This window comes from Podarcis cretensis, assembly GCF_951804945.1.
Source record: "Podarcis cretensis genome assembly, chromosome: 4".
NCBI lineage: Eukaryota > Metazoa > Chordata > Lepidosauria > Squamata > Lacertidae > Podarcis > Podarcis cretensis.
In genome coordinates this window covers 92,345,569-92,370,062 of record NC_137173.1, presented here as the reverse complement: position 1 = coordinate 92,370,062, position 24,494 = coordinate 92,345,569, and the positions used below count along the sequence as shown (strand labels likewise).

Here is a 24,494-nt window from a genome sequence, read left to right as displayed (position 1 = left end):
TTACTGAAGACTTTATTCTTTCCACAAGGCTTTTAAGTGGAGATCTTTATCCATCTGTATTTTTAACTGCATTTAGATATGGATTTTTTTTTTTAAAAAGAAATGTTTTATATATGGAACTATATTTTATTCTTTTTGTTTTATAAATGTGTATTTCATTGTTGGGACATTATGGCTAAAGGACAGGTAAGAAATCTAATCAATCAATCAATCAATCAATCAATCAATCATACAGTCTGGCACAATATATTATCCTTTGTATTTTATAATACAATTAAATATTACTCTTAGGGGAGAGTTTCTTTCCTGCAACTGGTTAATTGGGGACTAACATGGATGCATCCCCCCCTTAGGAAATGTTTCTCCTTGGAAAAAATGTTTCTTATAAATCAAGGTAGGTACACTGAAAAACATCTAATAAAAGAAGAAAAAACAACAACAAAACATTAATCCACCTAACTATGTCACAGGTCAACCATGAAATATATACATAAATGAAGTTCCCCGTCTACAGTTTATGTAATTTAGTCATCCATTCAAATTTAGAGCTCCCCGCATTCAGTCTCCACGAAGATAAAAGTATATTAAAAAAGCAAATATAAAATGTCCGCTCTAAAATTAAAGATACATTTAATTTGGTAGTCCTCCAGGTTCAGTTTCTGATTTAGACGTTGTTCTGCTGGTGCAGACAATTATCTTGAACTTTCCTGTTGCCTGATTCAATCCAATTTATTTTCCACTGTGGGTGGTGATGGTAATTGGAGGTTTGATGTGCAAGGTATTGTGTGAGAGATGTGGAGAGGGGAAAAACTGAGTCTGGATGGTCATCAGTACACATATCTGAATGTAACACTGACTCTAACTGGGTTATATATTTTGATATTCATTTTGTCCATAACAAGAACAACATTGATAAGCATGCTGGTCCACAATCACAATGCCTATCCACATTGGGGGTGGGGGTGGGGGTAGGGGACAACTGGAAATGCAAATGAGCGGTAATTATTCTTTTTAAAAAGTATGGATATTTAAGAAACTCTGTGGACTTTTCACGGATACAGTGGTGCCTCGCAAGATGAAATTAATCCATTCCGCGAGTCTCTTCGTCTAGCGGTTTTTTCGTCTTGCAAAGCAAGCCCATTGACGGCTTAGCAGATTAGCGCTATTAGCGCTATTAGCGGCTTTTAGCGGCTTTTAGCGGCTTTTAGCGGCTTTTAGCGGCTTATCGGCTTAGCAAATAAGCAGATAAGCGGCTTAGCGGCTTAGAAAAAGGGGGGGAAGGAGAAAAAAACCGCAGGAACTCGCAAGACATTTTCATCTTGCGAAGCAAGCCCATAGGAAATTCGTTTTGCGAAGCACCTCCAAAACGGAAAACCGTTTCGTCTAGCGGGTTTTCCATCTTGCGAGGCATTCGTCTTGCGGGGCACCACTGTACTCCAAAAGCAAGGGCAAGCAAAATGGAAAACTCTTTACAAGTGAACAGTTCAGAACTCTGAAAATTAGACAGTCCTAATTTAGAGTCAACCTAGAAGTTTGAAAGCACATCAGAGTGCAAGTAGATAAATAGGTACCGCTCTGGCGGGAAGGTAAACGGTGTTTCCATGCACTGCTCTGGTTTGCCAGAAGCGGCTTAGTCATGCTGGCCACATGACCCGGAAAAACTATCTGCGGACAAATGTTGGCTCCCTTGGCCAGTAAAGCGAGATGAGTGCCGCAATCCCAGAGTCATTCGCGACTGGACTTAACGGTCAGGTGTCCCTTTACCTTTAATTTAGAGTCAAACTACACATTACATGCAAACACGTGTATCTGTAGGTGGGTGGGTACTTTTGAAAAGAAAATAATTGATTGTGTTGGTTTGGAATGGAAATATGGTAGCCCTACCCTGTTGTTAACCATAATCATCAGATTATGCTGACATGGTGTTTTCCTACCTCATTTGTGTGGGACTTTTCATAGTGCTGTTACCATGACATTTGCTGTGTATTTTAGCTCTTTGTTTCGGGTTCAGTGTCTTGGTGCCTCTCTGGACTACTAAGCGTAGGAATACCCCAGTTCAGTTGTTATTTTAGCACAATGTATAATTCTGGAGTTCACATCCACAAGACATGGTGACGTCCTCAACTTACAAAGCTTTAAATGGGGATTAGACAAATTCATGGAGCGTAGTCATGATTGCTATACGGTCGTATTGCTTCTAGGTTCTGACTGAAGGCCAGTTGCTGGATTGCAACAGTAGGGGGGAGTTTACCCTTCCCAAAAGCGTTGGGTGGGCAACTGTGAGAACAAGAGAGGCCTTTCTGATCCAGCCTGGCCCTTTTTATGTTCTTAGTTGCCCTTGTTTCTTATTTGACCAGGATTTGTCAATCAGTAAACACTTATTTTTTGAAGGATCTAACAAAATCCACTTGATTTCCTTAATTTCTCTCATTGTTGTTTCCCCATATATTTGTGGCAATTTAGAAGCTGAAAATTGATAGAGGTGGCTACTTTTCCTTTGTATTGCAAGTTTATGCATGACTCCATGTATCCCAACTTATCCAAATTTGTTCAAAATTAGCTTTTTGGCTGAATACATAAAATACGAATAGTATTTCTTTTTTTTAAAAAAGTATTGATTTCTTGCATTGCATCCTTCCATGCCACAGAGCTATCTTGGAAACCCGCTGAGAAATTTGTTGAAATTCAATCTCTGCTTTTAAAAACCTCCAAGAAGCATATTTGGAAGCTACATAATAGATATCCCTTTCAAGAAGACTCACAATCTTTGAAGAGGAAAAATTGAATGATGTATTATTACTATTCCTATAAGTTCCATTCAGAAGATAGTTTTGATCTGTCTAGTACTTTATATTTCCAGTAAGACGAGCTGAATATATCATAGTTCTGAAGACTCCATGATCAGAAAAAGTAGGTTACTTATATTGAGGATATGCTTGGAATGATATAAAGCCTCAGTTATGTGTCACCAATGATAGCCAAGTATTACAAATCATAATTTACCACAGCAGAGCCTTCCAATAAAATTCTAAGCTGAGACAGGATTTGTCAATGAGAATTAAGTCTCCAGTTATTAATGATTTAAGTAAAATATAAAACTCAGGGCTGACTTCTTCCTGCCCTGGCCCCTTCCAAAAGAGCTTAATGTGAGTCTGTAAGTGATTACACAATGGAAGGCTGCTGACAGAAGGATGTGGAAAATTCATTAAGGATACAAATAACGGAAAGGGAAGGGGACATCTAATGAGGGTACACCTGGACTACAATCTTGTACTCTTCACACATAAGCAACAGGATGCTGAGATGCTGAGATATAAGCATCACACAAGCTTACTTTATGCCAGCTTCTTTTGCATAGATTTGCTTCCTTAGCCATGTCCACACATCAACCTCTATTTGAAGTTCTGATGTCAAGTAAATATATTTTTCTCTCCTTTATATATTTGCAGATGACTGAGTTTAAAAACCAATTTCTCTGCTGCTGGATTATTTGTTTAATGGTTTTGTGGTTTTCAAAGTTCTTTTCCAATTCCTGCATTGCAGTGTAATGTTATTCTCTAGGGATGCAGGTGGCACTGTGGTCTAAAACACCAAGCCTCTTGGGCTTGCTGATGGGAAGGTTGAATCCCCACAATAGGGTGAGCTTCCACTGCTCTGTCCCAGCTCCTGCCAACACCAGTGCAAGTAGATAAATAGGTACCTCTGCAGCAGGAAGGTAAATGGCATTTCCATGTGCTCTGGTTTCTGTCACAGTGTTCTTTTGCACCAGATGTGGTTTAGTCATGCTGGCCACATGACCTGGAAAGCTGTCTGTGGACAAACTCTGGCTCCCTCAGCCTGAAAGTGAGATGAGCGCCACAACCCCATAGTCACCTTTTTCTGGACTTAAGCATCCAATGGTCTTTTACCTTTACCTTTTTAATGTCTAGATTCAGGTAGGTGGCTGTGTTGGTCTGATGCAATTGAAATAAAATTTAAAAATAAGAAAATTGTCCAGTAGCACCTTAGAGACCAACTAAGTTTGTTGTGGGTGTAAGCTTTCGTCTGCATGCACACTTCTTCAGTCTTTCATCGCCCTGCAAAACTTCAAGCAGATGGGTGCATTTTGAATGTTCAGCATAGCCTTCTGGGGTACAATGCAGCAAAATAAAATAACAAAAGCTTATTGATAATGTCATTTTGTGAGGTGCCACCAGATAAAGCTCTCAGCTTATAAGGAGATATCTGAAGGCCATATCTCACCTCTCAGTAATGGTCTCATTCCTACGTTCATTTCTCATAAAACATATTTTAGCAAGGTCTGACAGTAGATGCCTTGTCTCACTAAGAACAGTCGGTTTTTATGAATTTCAATACAGAGCCACATACAGATGTACAGACCGGATGAGGAGCAAGATCTGGATCTCAGGATTTGCCCACCATCTCCATTACATATTGCTGCTGCCTCCTCCTAAACACAACTCTTCACCTCTGTTGCTACCTCCAGTTTTCTGTTCTCAGCCATGTAACTGAATTGCTCAGCATGAACAGGAAGGCTGGCTCCAGGTATGGATGGGGGTATGAGGTGGGCAAGCTGCCTTGGTGCCCCTGACCGGCAACACCACTTTTTACTACCGTAGTTGGAGACAGATTGACCACCTGCTCATAATGATGGTGTATGCAATACACTGACCAGACCTCCCTGCCGACGTCAGTGGTGTGGCTGGCACAATTGAGATGGCAGCACCAATAATTAATTACAAGGTAGGTAGGCATGCTGCGGGTAGCAGGGGCTGCTGGGAGAGGAGGCACCGCTTCCAGACTACTCACCTGTACTTTTTGAAGCATGCAGTCTTATATTTGACATGCACAAATTAGGAGTGTGCCTGGCATAATTCAGATGGCAATGCCACGAGTTCAAGCACGCAAGAACGCCACATGCTGGCACTGAACATGATGAATAAAATGGTGGTTTTGTGTCTTGCCCAAAACCATGATCCAAAGAAATGGGGCGGCAGCAGCTCTCTATGTCTCTTGGTTTGGACAAAGCTGTTGCCAACTGCCAAGAGAAAAGCCACAGCTTTGCTTTAAAATGGTGGCTTGCCTCTTCACCCATGGAGATTAATACATTGAAAAAGCTGCATTTCCCCATTAAGTTCTTCCATGAAGATGCACGTTACTAATTTCTATTGCAGCTCATAACCCATTTTCATCACTTTTATATAGGATGGCTGTTATTGAGATTTGGAAGGACAATGGAGAATTTTATTTTCGGGAACCAACTAATCACTGTGAAACATTGCCTGCACAGCTTAGAAAACTCATGAATAAAGATTATACATTTTGGTTTATACATTTTGTTTAATGTAGCTCTGTGGTAAAATGCCTGATATAATAACCAATGTAAGGAATAAGTTATACATTTATATTACAGCACAGCACACACATGCCAGGGGGCATAAATGTCCCCACCCCAGTTTGTAATGCAAACATAGAATTTGACATAAACCTTCTAACTACTGTACAAAAACATTTTTTAAAAATGGACACCTTATGAGACATTTCAAACACATGTCCTAACTCAAGACCTTTAAAAGTATTAAACTTGTGATGGTTTTCTTCTCTTCAGACAGCATTCTGTTTTTATAGGTGGCAATTTGAAGTAATTAATTAATCATTAAAACCATTGCAGTGGTGACCAGGGGATGCATATTAACACATTACTTAGGATATTAAATTATAGTTGTATTCTTTACAATGGACACATTTATTAGTATGAAATGTTCCCCCAAAGTACCATCCAATAAATATTTCTTTTTTGCCAGTCTTTCATGTTGGGCTGAGCCCCCCCCCCCCACACACACACACACAAAGTAGCTTATAGAATTACATGGTGAAATGACTCAAACCTAGAAGCTTCAATGAAATATTTTATAAATATGTTTATAAAATCCCATGACATGATCTGCCAGAATGAACAGCTTAGTCAGCTGTTTTCTGTTTCAGCTGGGCTCAGGTCACATTACACCACCAACTCCAGCTGTGTCAAAGATCTATTAAGTACCTATTAACAAGACTTTTTACAGTGATCCTATGCATCTCCACCCAAATGTTAAGTTCCATAAAGTTCAATGGGATGGCCTTGTTCTCATGTAAGTGTGTATATGATCATCGCAGTCTTAATGGCTGCGGTATCAGTGGCCAGAACCATCAGCTACAAGAGAGTTGGAGTGACTCTTCCTAGCATTCTCAGGGCTCAGCCACACTTAGAATAATAGAATTGTTGAGTTGGAAAGGACTACAAAGTTCATCTAGTACAATCCCCTGCAATTCTAAACATTTTGATAAAATGACCTGACCATGACAAGGGTGTCAAAGACCTCCAAATCACTATGTTCCTGGCCAGGTAAGAATACTGAATCAAATGAATGAATGGATGAAATTTGGTTTAATTTGTTGTATCAAGACTAAAGTGACCACACTGAATTATTCTGGAAAATACATTGCTTGGGGTGGGGAACCAACTCTATTTTTGTTCTCTCTCTCCTACTGGATTAGGAGAAACTATTTACTGTTTCTCTCTCATATCTTGAAATGATTGTGTTTCTGCAAGGTCATTTTTAACCAGCATAATTAAAATACAAATTGGTTTTCAGCTACTGATCAGCACAATGGCATACACCTAAGAAAATAATGCTAGCAGCTATGCTTCTTTTTAGCCGGTGCAGTAAAATTAGGAACAATTATAAGGGGGAAAGGAAGGTTTTCGCATTGCCTAAAGCAAAGGAAGCTAGTGAAAAGCTTGATGAAACCTTTCAGAGTGAGTGGAAATCATTTTTGTTTTTTTGTTTTTTTTTGCTTCCAAAAGACACATAGGAAAATCCAAGGTCAGCTCCCCATTCTAAATTAAAGGTGACTTGTAATGTTTAATGCTGAAAAGAAACACAAAGTTAATTGGTTTAACAATAAACCCTTTACAAGTAAAGCACAATAAGGCAATGTATTTTTTCCTGATATGTATAGCCTGTGAGAAATAGCAGTCCAAGACTTTAGAAATCTTTCGGACAGATCATTCCTAATGTAGTCCATTTGCCTGCTTATGGATGTAGTTTCCACTCGATTCTGACCAAACTAAGCCTCCTAAAGCAAAAGCCTCCTTGCATAGGCAATAAAATTTATCCCTGAGGAACTCCACTGGGGTGAAAAAAGCACTCCCTAAGCATCACCATCTGGGAATGACCATCCAAGTAGGACCAGAAGCACCACAAAGGAGTTGCCACCTACCCCTAACTCAGAAAGCCACTCTAGACTGATTCCATGGTTGATGGTATTGAAAACCACTGAGAGGTCAAGGAAGGAGAATTAATAAGGACATATTAATAAGAACGGCTAAGGGAGCTGGGCATGTTTAGCCTGGAGAAGAGGAGGTTAAGGGGTGATATGATAGCCATGTGCAAATATATAAAAGGATGTCACATAGAGGAGAGAGAAAGGTTGTTTTCTGCTGCTCCAGAGAAGCGGACACGGAGCAATGGTTCCAAACTACAAGAAAAAAGATTCCACCTAAACATTAGGAAGAACTTCCTAACAGTAAGAGCTGTTCGACAGTGGAATTTGCTGCCAAGGAGTGTGGTGGAGTCTCCTTCTTTGGAGGTCTTTAAGCAGAGGCTTGACAACCATATGTCACGAGTGCTCTGATGGTGTTTCCTGCTTGGCAGGGGGTTGGACTCGATGGCCCTTGTGGTCTCTTCCAACTCTATGATTCTATGATTCTATGATTCTATTTCCCCTGTCACTCTCCTCAACAAAGGTCACCATGCAGGGTAACCAAGGCGGTTTCTGTGCCAAAACTAGGCCTAAACTGAAATGGATCTAGAAAATCTGTTTCCTCCAAGAGCACCTGGATCTGGTCCAGGACCACCTGCTCTGGAACCTTGCCCAAGAAGGAAAGATTGGCAAATGGCCAGTATTTACTTAGATAATTACTTCGATAGATAATTACTTAGCTAGCATAAGTGGTTGCTCTGAACAATCTAAGCACCTTGTCTGCATCCTCAAGCCTTACTAATTGAAACTCATCCTATGACGCAAGTGATTTTATCCTCAAAAGGCTTGCAGACAAGTGACAGTGAGCTACTGTTGATTCTTCCACCTCCTTTGGGCCAGACAGTAACAGGCCCCACACTACCTGGAAAAGCTCTGCTGGACAGCACAATGAGGACCATATACTTAAAGTTCCATGATACCAATTTAAACTGTCATGGCTTCTCCCAAAGGATACTGGAAGTGTTAATTTGTTAAAGATGCTGAGAGTTGTAAGGAGACCCCTATTTCTCTCTCCCCCCCCCCCCAGTATTACAATTCCTGGAGTGATTTAACAATCAATCCTTCTCCACAGGGAAGTCTTAGTACCTTTACAGCCGCAATAATTATTTGGGGAAAGCCATGATTCAGGACAGATCCTAAAGCTTAGGCTCCAATACTTTGGCCATCTCATGAGGAGAGAAGACTCCCTAGAAAAGACCCTGATGTTGGGAAAGATGGAGGGCACAAGGAGAAGGGGACAACAGAGGACGAGATGGTTGGATAGTGTTCTCGAAACTACCAGCATAAGTTTGACCAAACTGCAGGAGGCAGTGGAAGACAGAAGTGCCTGGCGTGCTCTGGTCCATGGGCTCACAAAGGTTGGACACAACTAAATGACTAAACAACAACATTGATTGTTTAAAGCAGTATCATAGCATTTTTAAGGTATGGTGTGAAAGTGCCCTCATCCCTGAGGCTTTCCTAGTTGGATGAGGAAAAATAAGCTTAGGCTTGAACCTTGGTGAAATTGAGACATTGTGGGTGAGTTGTCCTCATGTCTGAGAAATTGGTCAGATACCTACTCTGGATGGGGCTGCATTCCCCTTGCAGGTTCTGGGTGTGCTTTTGGGTTCAGCTTTGTCACTGAAGGCCTATGTTGCCTCAGTGACCAGAAGTGCATTTTACCAGCTGTAAATGACAGCTACAACCATTCCTGGACTGCGTCGGAGCTCTGGTATTGTTATTGTTGGTGTTAGTATCCTGCCCATCTGACTGCATTGCCCCAGCCACTCCAATTACTATTAACTTAAAATAATAATAAAATAACCTATAGTTTATATTGGCATATTGTCTTTGGTCTCCCCAATCCAGAGAACAATGAGAACAGGTGCAGTGGATAAACATTGTGCTGGACAGAAGTCTGTACACAGGCTACTGCATGGAAATCACTGGAGGATAACTGCATTGGTGGATGCAGTCTAATGTTTTTCAGAGAGCAAGCTTTCATACATCCAGATATGTGCTGAGAAACCTCCTCCATGCACAGTTTTAACACTGCAGTTTTGCTGAGGGCATGTATGATAAAATAACAATATCACCTTTCCGTGATGGGAACCATTTATACTCAGAATGAGGTCTTTTAAATGGATTAAAATCACTGACCAAAGCAAAATGTGAAGTACTCTCTAAAGCTAGATTTCAACTTAGATGGCAAATTTGTGAACAATATTGGATTGTGCTGTGCATTTGATGATGGTGTTGGGAAAACAAACAGAATCAGGAAGCATAGCCTGAAGGGGACAAGAATATTTGCCAGCCAAGGCAATAAGTTTTCCCAAGAGAATCAAGTACTTAACTCTTCTCAGGTGTTTTTAACCTTAAGCAAAATGCCACTGTGACTCAGAGTCAGCTCACCACTGCAAAATTCATATTTGAAACTAAGGAGGAAAGCAAAGTGGTTGCATTTCTTCAGAAGACCACTGAAGAGCTACACTTCAGTTGGAAATGTTTGCTACATCTTTTGGAGCTGTTTCCAAGTGTATTGAACAGTGTGTTAAATTAAGTGTTGCTGTAATAAAAATAAAAGGCACCCATTTCATGCAATTTAAGCTACATTTCTAAAATGTGGCTATCAATAAGAATCAACTCTTAGCATAAACTGGTCAAAATCCACATTTTGAGGTAACCCTACCCAATTCACCAGTCCCAAACATATATGCAGATTGGAACCTAGCTTTCAATCAGATTATATACTTCTCCAACTTTTGCTATGCAGTGTTGATTCTAAAGAGCTTCCCCATCTCTCCCCTAAACAGATGTATTTCAAATTAATTTCAAATACATCAAGTACTTGAATCGGGCAGTTAGAGATCTCATATACTGCAAATGAGTCCTTCCAATATATCAGACGAGTAGTTGACAACAGGTGTTTAGTTGCTGGCATTTTAACTTATTGCAATTTCTACAGACAAGGTAAATAGGTGGTAGAGATATCAGAAAGTGTTTTGATGCCAGTGATGTCATGCAGATGGTGTGAAAAACTTGGGTGCATGAGCAGTACTGATTTCACAATAAATACATGTCTGGAAGCACTTCTAAGCTGAACTCTAAATTGCTCACTTAGAGAAGGCCCAATGGGATTTGAATCTCACCTCTCCCCCCTCCCCCAATTCCTCATGCTCTACTATAAGCTCTACTCTGTTTATTTTTTTTAAAAAAAGGTTTTCCATGTGGTATCGCTCAAGAAACTTGTCCAAAGCTCCCTTGGGTGCATGCTACTAATTGCATGGGTCTTTGGATCCAATTCCAAGCCATAAAGTTCAGGAAAAGCTCTTAGGTTAATACTGTTAATTTTGTTCTATTATTTTGTGCTATGTTCATTTAGGACATCTTGAAACGAAACAGTGAAACTGAAACTGACTTCCGTTCAGCAGCCCATTTGCCCTTGCTGAAACTCCAAGGCCTGTTTATAAAAGAAAGCAGTGAGACTTTTCTGTTAAGTGAAGTGTTGCCTTAAGTGGAAGTTGTAATTAAAGCTATTCTCCCAATTATTGTACACTGTCATAAACGACTTCTAGTGGATTCTGTAAAACATAATTGACTTAACAGCAAAATAAATAAAACAAAGAACTGCAAATATGTGTTTCATGGTACTTTTACCAGTTTAAATTAACTACATTCCACTAAATAAATGAAAATGTAATCAATTGTTCCATTCACCCACCACTGCAAAATACTTCTGTTCAATGCAACAAGGGGATAGCACTCAAATCGTACCTTCTTTTTTAAAAAGCCAACTCTCTTTTTTGTTTGCGTATTACTAAACAGACAGGTCAGCAATGCAGCACCTCTTGGTGTGTATGCACCCACAGAAACCTCTCCCAGCTCCCACAAAGTCCCACCCCCTGGTGAAATTAGTCCGGTAATCCCTCTGTTTTAGCATATTGTATGCATGGTGTATGTATGCAGGGATGCATATTGTATGTAGGGACGCAGGTGGCGCTGTGGTCTAAACCACTGAGCCTCTTAGGCTTGCCAATCAGAAGGTTAGTGGTTCAAATCCCCGTGACGGAGTGAGCTCCTGTTGCTCTGTTCCAGCTCCTGCCAACCTAGCAGTTCGAAAGCATACCAGTGCAAGTAGATAAAAAGGTACCGCTGCGGTGGGAAGGAAGCATTTCTATGCACTGCTCTGGTTTCGGTGTTCCATTGCGTCAGAAGCGGCTTAGTCATGCTGGCCAAATGACCTGGAAAAACTGTCTGCGGACAAACGCCGGCTCCCTCAGCCTGTAAAGTGAGATGAGCACCACAACCCCAGAGTCGTCTGCCACTGGACTTAACTGTCAGGGGTCCTTTACCTTTATCCTTTTTTATGCATGGTCAGGGCCGTCTTAAACATATCCAGCACTGTGGTGCAAAGATCCCTCCAGTGGCCCCCCCTTTCCCAGAGTTGTCAACTTTTTTTAGGGCTGGAGGAGGTGGGCAGTGGCTGGAAGGTGGCTCCTCCGCCAGCAGGGAAGAGGTGGAGGCTGGCCGCTTCATGCCACGGTGGCCATGCCAGGCAGCATACCAAGCAACCGGACCTGTGCTCATTCGGTGTTCCCCGGACTCTCGCTTGGTGCCCTCCAGAACTTGGCACCTTGGCGCCCCGCGCCACTAGTCTCTATGGGTAAGACGGGCCTGCGCATGGTGATGGTTGCGGAGTATGTCTGTGGTGTCCACAATAGTTTCTCTAGTTGGCAAATAGGCCCACAAACCCAAAATGTATGGAGACCCTTACTTTAAACCCTCAGTGCAGGATCATCATGCAATGTTGTGAATAGGCCTGATCCAATTCTTCTGACAAAACCGAGCTGAAATGCCTCTTCCCCCTGCCCTTGGAAAGCATTGTTTGATTTGACAACCTAGAGGATCTATTAGTATTCTTTACCCTCTATTAGTTTCCTTTGTTTATTCTACTCATTCTAATAGAACCATACATTGGGATGTTTAAGGTGTCCCCAGTGCATGTTTACTCAAAAGGAAGTCCCAGAGTTCAGTGGGGCTTATTCCCAGCAAACTGTGTTTAGGGATGCAGATTGAATTTCAATCTGCCTTCTTGTCTTTCATTCAGTCTGTAACCCTTTATTTTTTTAAAAAAATCAAGGCATCTTAACACCACAAGAGTAGGTTTTATTTCAAATGGATATGCATTGTGAGCTAATGTAGCATCATTCTTATTCTTATTCTTTTTGAAGCTTTACTAGCTGAGCTTAAACATAGCAAGAAACTCTTGTAAATAATGCCTGTAAAGTTGTAGAGTACAGTCGTACCTTGGTTTTCAAACAGCTTAGCTCTCGGAGGTTTTGGCTCCCGCACGCAGCAAACCCGGAAGTGATTATTCCAGTGCGACTTGTGGTTGGCTGAAAAAATTGGAAGCCGAATGTCTGACGGGGCTTCCACAACTTCTGATTGGCTGCAGGAGCTTCCTGCAGCCAACCACAAGTCGCACTTTGGTTTCCAAATGTTTAGGAAGTTGAATGGACTTTTGGAATGGATTCCATTCGACTTCCAAAGTATGATTATTGATTTCCTGGCGAAATTCCTCTTCAGTGATATGGGTTATAGATGTGGTCTCTTCTGTTTGCTTAACCAAAGCTCTGTGATTTCCCTCTACACTCTGGTCAAAGAAATGCTATTAGATTATCTGTGAGAGATTATAATATAATATAATATAATATAATATAATATAATATAATATAATATAATATTTATTTCCCACCCCTTTAGGTGATTAACTGTTAAATCTTGTAAGTGTGAATTGGCTTGTAGGGGAACGGGGCATAGTGTGGGGGGCCTGCTGGGGCAATGGCCCCAGACACATTTTTTTTGCCGGGGGGGGGGCACTGCACATGCCTCCCTGCCAGACCTCCATCGCTTTGCAAGGCCGGGATGTGATCTGAATGATTCACTAGGCAAATCAGATCCCAGCATCGCAAAGCAGCTCAGAACTGCCAGGTGGCATGAGAAGGATGTAACAGCCATGTGCCTTCGACCCCAGCTTTGCAAAGCGGTGGTGAGGCTGGGATTGAAAGGCACATGGATGTTGTGTCCTCACCGCCCTGCCAGCCCCAAGCCACTTTGCAAGTCTGAGACCACAAAATGGCTTTGGGCTGGTGTTGCTGTGGCGGCGAGAATCCCTCGCCCATCCACCCAATGTGGCAATAGTATTGGTTGGAAATAAGGTCCCATTTGCACCACTTGCCACAAGCTGGACATAGTGAGTTCATGGCCGAATAGATCCTTAAATCAATGACTTTCCCTGCTTTGTATCTCATGCTAAAAAGCCACACCAGCTTCATTCAGCCAGAGGAAAAGAAACCTACACCAGATTTACAGCAGAGGACATTTGCAATCCACATAACTACAGGTGGGAGAAGGAAGTAACACACAAATGGACCATTTTACTCCTGAACGTGTGGGGAAGTGAACAAAACTGCAGTTACCAATTAAAAGCACTGTATCAGCCAACAACAGCAAAAGGGAAGGATGCGCACAACAGACTGGACTCTCAGTAGAGACAGTTAATTTCAATAGAAAAAGGTGTTGTTTTTGCATAAAGTTAGCATTTATTGAGGAACTCTAGCGCCACAATCTTTTTGTTCAATATTACATTGAGAATACATATTTTCTTTACTCATTACATTTGTATCATTTCAAGGCTCCTGAGGTGTTTTCTTTCTTTCTTCTTCTTCTTCAACAGATTGAAAATGACTGGTTTGCAATTTTGTCCTAAACTACTGGAATGACATTTTAAAGTCTAGCCGACATTTGAGTATAATTTGTGCAATGATCTTTCCCTCCTTTTCATAAACAAAAACAACGTTAAGTCTGAAAGCTCCATTATGCAGCGGTTTCTCGTTGTTTCTCACAGTACTGAACATTTAAATGTGTGCAGTATGCACCTTTCTCATATAGTTTCATTCTACTTTCATAAGGCTGTGTGGACCCAGGCATGTTTTACAATTCTTCGATTTTTGCTCTACAGTCCGTAAGGTGGCAGTCAATTCAAAACTGCAAATAATTGGTCCCTCTAACCTTTGATGTTAACTTTCTGGGTAATGCAAACAGTAGCCACAGGAGTTCTGTTCCAGATCAGTCCCACAATGGGGGCAGAGAATTAAAACAAGTGTGTGTGTGTGTGTGTGTGTCCCAATACAGATTGGGGCCCTGTGAACTCCCCATCCCTAAATGTAAGACTTAAGCGAGATAACTAATGTTGTGTGTAGCTAGGGAAGATGCCATCAAGGATGCAAATAAAATTGTAAATGGGCTCATAGTCAGGCTTCCATCCTTCTCAGGGCTAAAAGAAGAATCGTTAGTGTGAAAGCATCTCTGCATGGTTTCTCTATCCATGAAAACACATCAATATAGTTGCCATTTTGCGAAATCTAAGGATGAAGGCTAAATCACATTGTTATAAGGAAAGGACATGTCTGCTCCTCCTACCACCCTATGGTAACACACTGATACCAACATTGTATTTAAAATAAGAAAGTGTGTGTGTGTGTGTGTGTGTGTGTGAATCTTCAGTTATAATTTGCCCCTACTTTTTTGTATCCCACCAATTAATCAAGTAAAATCAATCAGTTAAAGTGATTAAACCTTGCAGTTTACATATGTGTTATATGTAGACAAGAAGATCATCTCACAATATGAATCAGGAGAGGAGGTTCAGATAATAGATTGGTTACTTGGAATAATGATATGCTGGATGTGGGCCACTCACTGAGGCTGAAATTTGATCTGAGGTGTTATGTGTTCCAAGTTCTCCATCTGAGAGGCAAGGAGATGGCTTGTTCTGGACAGGGGTTCAGTCCCCTGGAAGGAGCAGGTCCATAGTTTTGGGACTATTTCTGAATCCAGCATTGTCTCTGAGGTTCAGTGGCCTCAGTGCCTAGAAGCAGCTATCTCCAGTCACAGCAAGACAGTGGATATGTGGTCTTAAGAGTCCAGTGTTTCCTTTCACATATAAAACTATCAGGGATGGCCACACATTAGAAAGGGTCCAATATGGGTTAGCTATTTAGGTGATTAATTTTATTTGCGTGGACAGGCGGAGTCCCCAGATCCCGAGTGGTCCCCCCCGTCATGTGGAATAACGACTCTAGACAACGTGCTATGGGATTAAATTGGCCACAACTTTATTAAATTTCAAATGTGGGTAGACCTTGGCTCAGGCATTGGGCGTTCTCCCTCCCTAGTCCCCAGCCGGGGACCTAGGGAGCATCAGGGTTATCCAGTGTGTGTGGGGGGGGGATGGGCCAGCTCTGGAGAACATATGTTCAAGCAGAGATAGCCGCCCCCGTTACGCCGCCGCAGGGGAGAGCAATGACGACCTTTCGGCGTACGGCCAAAGCCTCCCTTCAAAAACCCCTTTAACGGAGAACCCTGGTATCGCCGCCGCAAAGAGGAAGATGGACTAAAGGATTCCGCCCAAGGCCTGATACCGCCAAAGTTGTGACGTTTTGCTACGGGAAAGGCGAAACCTGCCAATGCAGGGATATTCCTTTCCGGCCTTTTAACAGCGACCTTATCGTAGCAGCGCCCGCATACCTGTGGAGACAGGTTAACCTGCAAAACCTATGAAGAAAAGTTAACCTGCAAAAGAAGACATTAACTGAGGGTGGGTAGGGTGGGAGAAGCTCTGGAGCCAAGTGAGGATTAACAAGTAAGATCCACCCTCTATTGTGTGGGCAGGTAATCCCTCCCCTTACCTGGCCTGGTTTCCCTGGCAACGCTTCCCCCAGGTGGGATTGGACAACTCACTGGGGTAGGCGGGGACCTCCAGGTATCCCACCTGAGGGAAGGCAAAGCCTATGCTGATGGGGCCACTCCAGATCCAGGGCTGCACGCGTCCACGCAAAAGGCGCCCCCCGTTTTAAGTGGGGAGCGGTCATTCCCTTAAGCATGGAAGAGGAACCTATGTCTCTTTAGCTCTTGTTTGACTCCAATTCCCATCATCCTCAGCCAGCAAACCTAATGTCAGGGATGATGGACGTTTCTACTTTAACAACGTCTGGTCAGGACTTTATCTTCTTTCCATCTCTGGGCCAGAGACCAGAGAAGAATGGCAAATTAAGTTGATGGATTATGGCAAAATGGCAAAAATGACCAGAAGAACCAGAAACCAGGAAGACTAATAAGGAATAGGGGAAATTTATAATTTATCTTAAAAATCATTATAAAATTGTTAGTAGGATTGGAATAACACTTGTAATTTAATAGTGAATTTTGGATATAATGAAGATGTAAAATATTTGGATTATTATAAAAGATGCAGGAGGAAATGACTAACAATAGGACCCACAAAGGGGAGGAGGGAAGTCCAGGATATTCTTTGGAATCTTTTTTTTTTTATGATGTCTGTTGGATATGTGATTGTAAAACTTCAAACTGAAAAACCAAATAAATAAATTTACAAATAATAATAATTTAACAATGTGTGGCGGGCCAAAGTTTTCCATATCCTACCTTAAAATCATTGTCCATGTTAATGTTATTCGTTATTTCTTCATTTGGTTTCACAAATAAATGTTTGTGAAGAAACAATAGAAGAAACCAAACAATAGAAGAAACAAAAAATAAAGATTGTAGAAATTTTAGATATAACCTTATTCCAAATCCCCAGTTCATATAATAGTCGTAGGCTTTGTAATGTCTCTCAGTGGAATCAGTCCTTTGCCGTGGTTAATTTAACACAAAAGTGTTGGGTAGTAAGTTACCACCCAAAATTCCCTCTGGGCGGTAGTAGAAAATCATTTTCCCAGTTACATACATTGCAGTTGAGCTCTTGATCTAATGTTGTACAATATGCAATTCTTTCTGTGCTGGTTTAAGCCATTGGAGCTCAATTATGATAAGATATGAATAATGTAAAGAGCAAAGTAATGAAGCGCTTCATTTCCAGTGAAAGTATAACCTAAGTTTATATTTAATACAGATATGCCATTCCAACCCGTTCACTTACATAGCATAAGCCTGTTCAAAACATTTAGCAAGTCTTTGTCACTTCATACAACATGTTCTAATTGTGCTTAGCATTTCAACATTTCTTGGGAAGTAGAACCATTTCTGTGTGCTGCTTGAGGAATTAGCTGCTATTTGCCTCAGGGGCAAGCATTAAAGAATGCTAAAGAAACAATAAAATATATAGCAGCGGGAGTCAAGGAGTAGTTTATCCTCCTTTTCGGAAGCAGCACATAACACTTCTGATCTCCTTTTAGGAAGTAATGAGCATTAGGCCCTGCTTAATGAGGCAAGGAATTCTGAAACAAAAGTGCAAGGGGTTGCAAACTTGCACCCTTTTCTGAGCAGGAGAAAGTTGAGGGAAGCCCTCCCTCCCATCAAAAAATGAGAGAACTATTGGAGTTTCTAGACCACACTTCTATAGTTAGAGTCTCCAGATCACAACCTAAACCATACCTTCTCAACCAAGATGTTGTTGGACTACAGCAGAGGTAGATCTAGAGGAGGGTGACCAGTTTGGTCGCCCTGGGTGCAGAGCCTCAAGGGAATCACAGGGGGTGCTGCAACTATGATGCAGAATTGAAGGTGAGAGGTCAGGGGGTGGCACAGGGACCACTGAAATTTGAGACCCCACAGTCCATCACTGCCCACAACTCCCATCATCCTTGAATATTGACCAAACTGGTTGGGGTTAATGGGAGTTGTAGTGCAAATCAGTTGAAGGGCACCAAGTTATAGAAAGCTGACCTGGACAAAATGACCCTATATTTTAACAGACCAGCTGCTAATTTTATGTTACCATGGCTGAGATGTGACTAGCGACAAGGAGGCACTAGCAGTAACGAAGGAGAAGAACGCAACAAAAATGGAGCAGAAAGTCACTGCATAGAGAAAAAGTGGGGAGGAGGAAGATGGCTATTGTGGAAGCACTCAACCCATCATTCCAGCAGCGTAAATCCTGTACAGAATTACTATGCTAGCTGATAGGTTAGACATTTGTCAGTAATGGCACACAAGCAAAACATTTTATATACAGTGAAAATGTAACCCATCTGTGTATAAATGATCCCACACATAAGCATCTGTTTATCTTTCCCTAATTTGCTAAAATAACATATTAAAAGGACTGTCTAATGCAGCCTTTAGCAGCAATTCAAATATTTTCCCATTACATTTTACCAGGTGCGCAAAACTGAAATTTGCATATGTCCTTCTCTACTTTATGAAATTTGTTAAAGGAAGGATTTCTGTCACTTTGCTCAGTTGTAATTGCAGATGAAACAGATGCTGGAGCAAAACTGTGCAGAGTGGCTGAATAATGGGTGAAGAAAAGAGCAAAAATGAAATATTTTAAGAAGTTAAGCAGAGTGGATATTAACCGTGTTCTACAACTGTTGTGAATTCAGCTGCTTGACAACATTAGAAATTTTATTGAAACCAAGCATATCATAATCACCTCTTTCTCTCAGAGCTGAACCATGCATTATGGCTGCAGTGACAATTAGCCATCAGCACCAACACATAACAGTAAATGGCAGCATTGACCAAGTACATCAAAGCCAGCTTGCAGTAAATTCCCAATCAGTAGTGGCTACACATCATTCTAGAGTGGGAAAGAATAGGCACAAGTCCCCCCAACCAAACACAAAGTATCCCTAGGAAAGCATTTGTGAGGTGAGCATTTGCATAACCAGCTGACGATTGTCATTAATTACTATGGGAACGTTTTTGATCTGGGACGCGGGTTGCGCTGTGGTCTAAACCACAGAGCCTAGGGCTTGCTGATCAGAAGGTCGGTGGTTCGAATCCCCGTGACGGGCTGAGCTCCTATTGTTTGGTCCCAGCTCCTGCCCACCTAGAAGTTCGACAGCATGCCAAAGTGCAAGTAGATAAATAGGTACGACTCTGGCGCGAAAGTAAACTATGTTTCCATGCGCTGCTCTGGTTTCGCCAGAAGTGGCTTAGTCATGCTGGCCACATGACCCGGAAGCTGTCTGCGGACTAACGCCGGCTCCCTCGGCCTGTAGAGCAAGATGAGCACACAATCCCAGAGTCATCCGCGACTGGATCTAATGTTTCAGGGATACCTTTACCTTTACTTCTCTCCTCCTAGTTCACACATGTGCATTGCTCTTCATCATCTTTGCGAAGCAGAATGGATGTGTGTGCTCTCCTCCATCATTCTTGTGAACTTGTGTACAATGCAAGGGCTTTGAACAGGTGGCCCTGTTCATAGGGTCAATTCTGCCACACAAATAATGTCAATGACTGAATATATGAACTGGCTTCTTGCCTGTAACATGGAAATGGTTTCTACAAGATGTTAACTATTATGCAGAAATGTTGTCTCTGCACTGAACTGTGACTAGCTAGCAACTTTTTACGATCTATTCCCCTGTGAAATATTTTAGTCACCTTGCTCTTGCAACATTATCCAAATGAGTATATCTGTGCTGAGTTTTACATGGGCGGAAGCAGATGTGTGATTGCTTCACAATGCACTTAGCTTGCAGCTTAAGCAGACATTTACCGTGATTCTGCCCGGTTGCCAAAAATGGTGGTGCGATGAGTGTCTCTGCTACATTTGTATCTTGCCTTTCATCATAGGATGACATCTGTAGGATTATCCAATTTATCCTCAAGATAAATTCCATGAGGTGGGTTTGACTGAGAGAGCACAGCAGTTTCTCAAATATGAATTCTAACTCGGATCTCATCAGCCCTAAAACCAACACTCTGCCCCACAATGCCATAAAAGGGAGATATAGAGTAATCCCTTATCGGTCTATGGGACTCGGGTGGCGCTGTGGTCTAAACCACTGAGCCTCTTGGGCTTGCTGATTGGAAGGTTGGCAGTTCGAATCCCTGTGACAGGGTGAGTTCCCATTGCTTTGTCCCAGCTCCTGCCAACCTAGCAGTTTGAAAGCATACCAGTGCAAGTAGATAAATAGGTACCGCTGTGGTGGGAAGGTAAATGGCGTTTCCATGCACTCTGGCTTCTGTCATGGTATCCCTTTGCACCCTAAGTGGTTTAGTCATGCTGCCCACATGACCCAGAAAGCTGTCTGTGGACAAACAGCAGCTCCCTTGGCCTAAAAACGAGATGAGTGCCGCACACCATAGTCGTCTTTGACTGGACTTAACTGTCCAGGGGTCCTTTACCTTTACCCTATCAATCTAACCTACCTCACAGGAATGTGCTACCCAGCAAACTCAATGGCTAACTAGGGTTTGAACCCAGGTCTCACAATGCCAAATCCCTGACAGTTATGATGGTTAAATAAAAAATAATTCATTGGATCCACGGATCCAAACACAAAGCAGAATGCTTTGGGAGGGCAGCAGGTGTTTTAAAACACAAAATGTGCAGCAAAGCAAAACACAGGAATACAGGCTGTTTGACTTTTTAAATATCCTGTTTTAAGTCACTTACACTATATCACTTTTATTCCCCCCTTAGCATAGAATAGACCATACAATTAAGATTGTTTTTCCTTACAAAGTTTCCAAATGTCGGGTTGCAAAATATGGTAAAAGTTTCTGAACATGCGGTCTGAGCTTGGAGTGATCAAGCTCAGGCGTCCTAGATTGAGAAAATCTGGTCTAGACCCTCAGGAACTTTTGAATAGTGTGAGGGGAAGGCGGTATTTGGGAACATTTGTTCTAGGCAGCGTGGAATGTGCATTTGTAATTTTGAACATATAAAACAAATTGTGCAGCTTGATCCTATGCAAGTTTACCTGAGAAGTGTGTGAAGGATGTGATCCTTTTGTCATATTTTGCAAGTCGTTCATTTGACCTAATGTTGTTTTGCAGCTTTGCAGAAGGAAAAAGGCAAACTTCCAAAAACGGATGCAAATCTATTGAAAACAAAGCTGTCTGATAGCTCTCAGGTCTTTGGATTGAACTCTGCAAGGCTTCAACTCTGCTGCAAAAAAAGAAAAAGAAAAAAGTTAGAATTCTAGACATAATGAAAAAGAGAGGGAGGGAGGGATGGAGCTTGAACACCAAATCCCTGTATCTTGCTATCCTGTAGGTGATGAGACTATCTGGAGTAAACATGCCATCTCAAGAAAGCTTCCACTGCAGTGATAATTCTGCAGATAGTGTGACTTGACACATCTCAGGAACAACAGTCAACCTCATGAAAAAGCACCTGTGGTATTTAAACAATCCAAATCAGTTAAAGAACCCTGTAACCGGGAGAAATGTTATTGATTGCTATAGAAGCTGTCACAGCTGGAAGAGAAGACGAAAGTTGTTTATAAGCAGGTAGGTTTGAAATGACTGGAATGTAGATCCTGTGCTATTGTTACTGTATGTATGTTCGTTTTTCTTAGCTGCCATTAAGAATTAAGGAAGGTGGGAGGAGCCTCCAGGCCACACCCCTCACCAGCCTTGAGTGTTTTTGCCTGGTTGGAATGTAGCCTTGAAGTCTGATAATGCCTCTTGTTTGCTGCATGGAAGATAGAGAGAGCTGTATCTAGAAACCAACCTTATCTACAAAGATAAAAAATTCTTTGGTTCCTCCACTCAATTTGTCTTTGACCCCCATCTACTATTGGTATGTAACTGAGCCCCCTGAAAGACTGTCCAGAAGGAAATGTGACCCTCTGGCAGAAAACATTTCCTCCCTCTTAATTCTTACCCCCTCAGATGATCTGCAAGCCACCCCCCCCCCAAAAAAAGGTGCAGAAATAGATATTATCTCTCCAGTCACTATCGAGTCACTCAGCACTACGATGTGGAAAAAGCAACAAGGATATTGTTCATTCATAGTTTTGTTCTTTCACGTGCATACCACTGATTTATAAATGCCTGGCTTTTATATTTGGTGATTTGCTGCTGATTAGCTGATGTGTTTTCCACGCACATGGTAAAGTTTCCATGAAGTTTCGAAGCGACCTTAGCTAGCGAGCCCTGCCTTCCAGCGAGGGTGTGGATGGGATCTGATATCTGTGTGTATGTAGCAGAGAAAAGCAGTTTAATGAGTGTCAAAACACTGCTAGTGACAGACGCAGCTCTGTGATTTGCAGCTGGTTGGAAGAAAGAGCCTTGAGGAGCTCTGAGTGGAAGCTGTTTGCTTTGGGGATAACAGATGCTACTTTAGAGACTAGCGCTGCCTGCCTGAGTGCTTGTGTCTTCTAGCCATGCTCTGCATGACCATTGGCAAATAAACACACTTCAGGGGGGAAAAACAACACAAACCACTGACTCCATTGTTCTCTCATCCAAAATGAAACTCAGCCCTGTAACTCCTAAACTCTCTGTGAATTGGTGGGGATATACATAACAATACCCCCCCATACACACAATACACACATTACAACTCTTTGGGAAAGGGGATGAACCAAAGTCATGTTGTCTTTCTCTGTAATAGCTAATTTACAGATCCTTCCCAAGCATTGGCTTTGTTACTATATTTGAGTATCAGAATTCAGATATGCAATACAAAGAGATGTTATCCATGCTATTAGCTGTAGCTGGACAGGTGACAACAAGAAATGGGAAAATTAAAATGGAAGAACATTTCAAGGGTGGAAAATTGTAACATGTCAAACAGAAAGACTGGCAAAGCAAGTACAAGCAACAAGACAAAGAAGCACAAATAATGATTTCAGAAGAAAGTGGTACGGATTAATTCTATGGTTAAGAGTTAGTGAAATGGGGACAACACGATCAGCTTCACACGAATGTTCAGGGAGAGACTTGATAGGCTGAGATAAAAATTAAAACCAGCAGCAACAACAGCAACACCTCCAAAACAACACCCCAGTACAAGTCTGTTCAGCAGTCTCAGCTTCTGTAGCTGGTGTCAAGACAGAGTCCCACCCTGTAGGGAGCAGGTCTTCCAGGACTCACAGCCAGTCTGGAATCTCCTGGAATCTTCAGTAGCTTCAGCTTTTGTAGCTGGAGTCAGACAGGGCCCTGCTCTCCCAGGCAGGTGGGAAAAAACCAGCAAGGCAGGGAGCAGCAGGAGTCCCAGCCAAGATGTAAGTTTTGTGACTCTACAGACATGCACATTATTGGCTTGCTTTACTGGAGGAAAGTTCAATTTGATTATTATTTTTTATTAATGCAAAAAAGAAAGTTTCATACAAAGCATAACAACTTATCAAGCAAGCAAGCAAGCAACCTCACAATTTTCATAGTTTCTAGAATTCTAGTTTTAAGCCTAAACCAAAATAGATTACTATGGCAACAAAATCCCATGTTACCACGGGAAATTACAGTGCACTAGGATCACTTGAAAGAGAGGGTTAAGCTTAAAACAGATAAAAGAAACTTCCAGATAAAACAAGTTAGAAAACAGCCCCAACTGGTATTAAATATTGCTATTCCGTCAGTCCTGTCAACATGGCCACCATAATTCTTGCAAGAAGGATAAAATGTCAGATACAAAGCTTTATAAATCTGAACACATTTTTTTCTTCTTCAAACAGATTGATTTATCCTGGCTAAGAAACACCATCTTGGAATCTTCCTTCATCATTTAGCCAGAATATTTGTTACTGCCCCTAACCATTTAGATTTGCTATCTGAGAAACACTAGATAATTTTTACAAAAGTAATTTGCATGTTATTCTCACAACGATAATATAAAATAATTGACCATGATGTAATATGCTGTCTTTTGTGGAACTGTTCTTGAGTAAAATAGATTGCGACTTGCTACCACGGAATCAAACAAGAGTCTATCATCAGCATATTTTATTTTTAGTGTGCCTGAATAAACTTGGAGCCTGATATGCAGCACAGAACTGAAACAAATACCATTAAAGCTTAGGACTTACTTTAACAACAGGAAATTCTTCTACTTTTCAGGTGAAAGAGTGAAGTATTCTCTCAGAATAAAGACACAAGGACACAGGATTTTAGATTAATGTTAATGGGCAAAATTTAGGCCACAGCTTTATTGGTTATAGAATGTGAGTGGTATCGGCTTAGGCATTGGCATCCACAGACTACATCTGACTCCTGCCCACCTTGCAGGGAGTCTGGTAAGAGTAAACCACCAGTAGGGGGAGCCCCACCGATGTGGATTGGGTGGGAGGGCAGGAGATCTGCAGCGGGAGGCTGAAAGGGGGCAATTTGGCGTCGCACCGTGGTTTAAATTGGCCCCTGCCATGCCCCCCAAGCTGCCTGATTGGCCACTTGTCTACCTGGCGTGGCCCGGCCTCCCCAGCGTAAGGCGGGATGCAGTC

The 24,494-nt window shown here is 41.8% G+C and overlaps 1 long non-coding RNA gene across 1 annotated transcript; it reads left to right on the top strand.

Annotated features, from left to right (window-relative positions):
* The first annotated feature begins 358 nt into the window (after positions 1 to 358).
* On the top strand, positions 359 to 5,288 carry LOC307214518. The gene is made up of 3 exons (XR_013838181.1): positions 359 to 394; positions 4,359 to 4,545; positions 5,206 to 5,288. It is a non-coding gene; the product is annotated as an uncharacterized lncRNA (long non-coding RNA).
* The last annotated feature ends 19,206 nt before the right edge of the window (positions 5,289 to 24,494 follow it).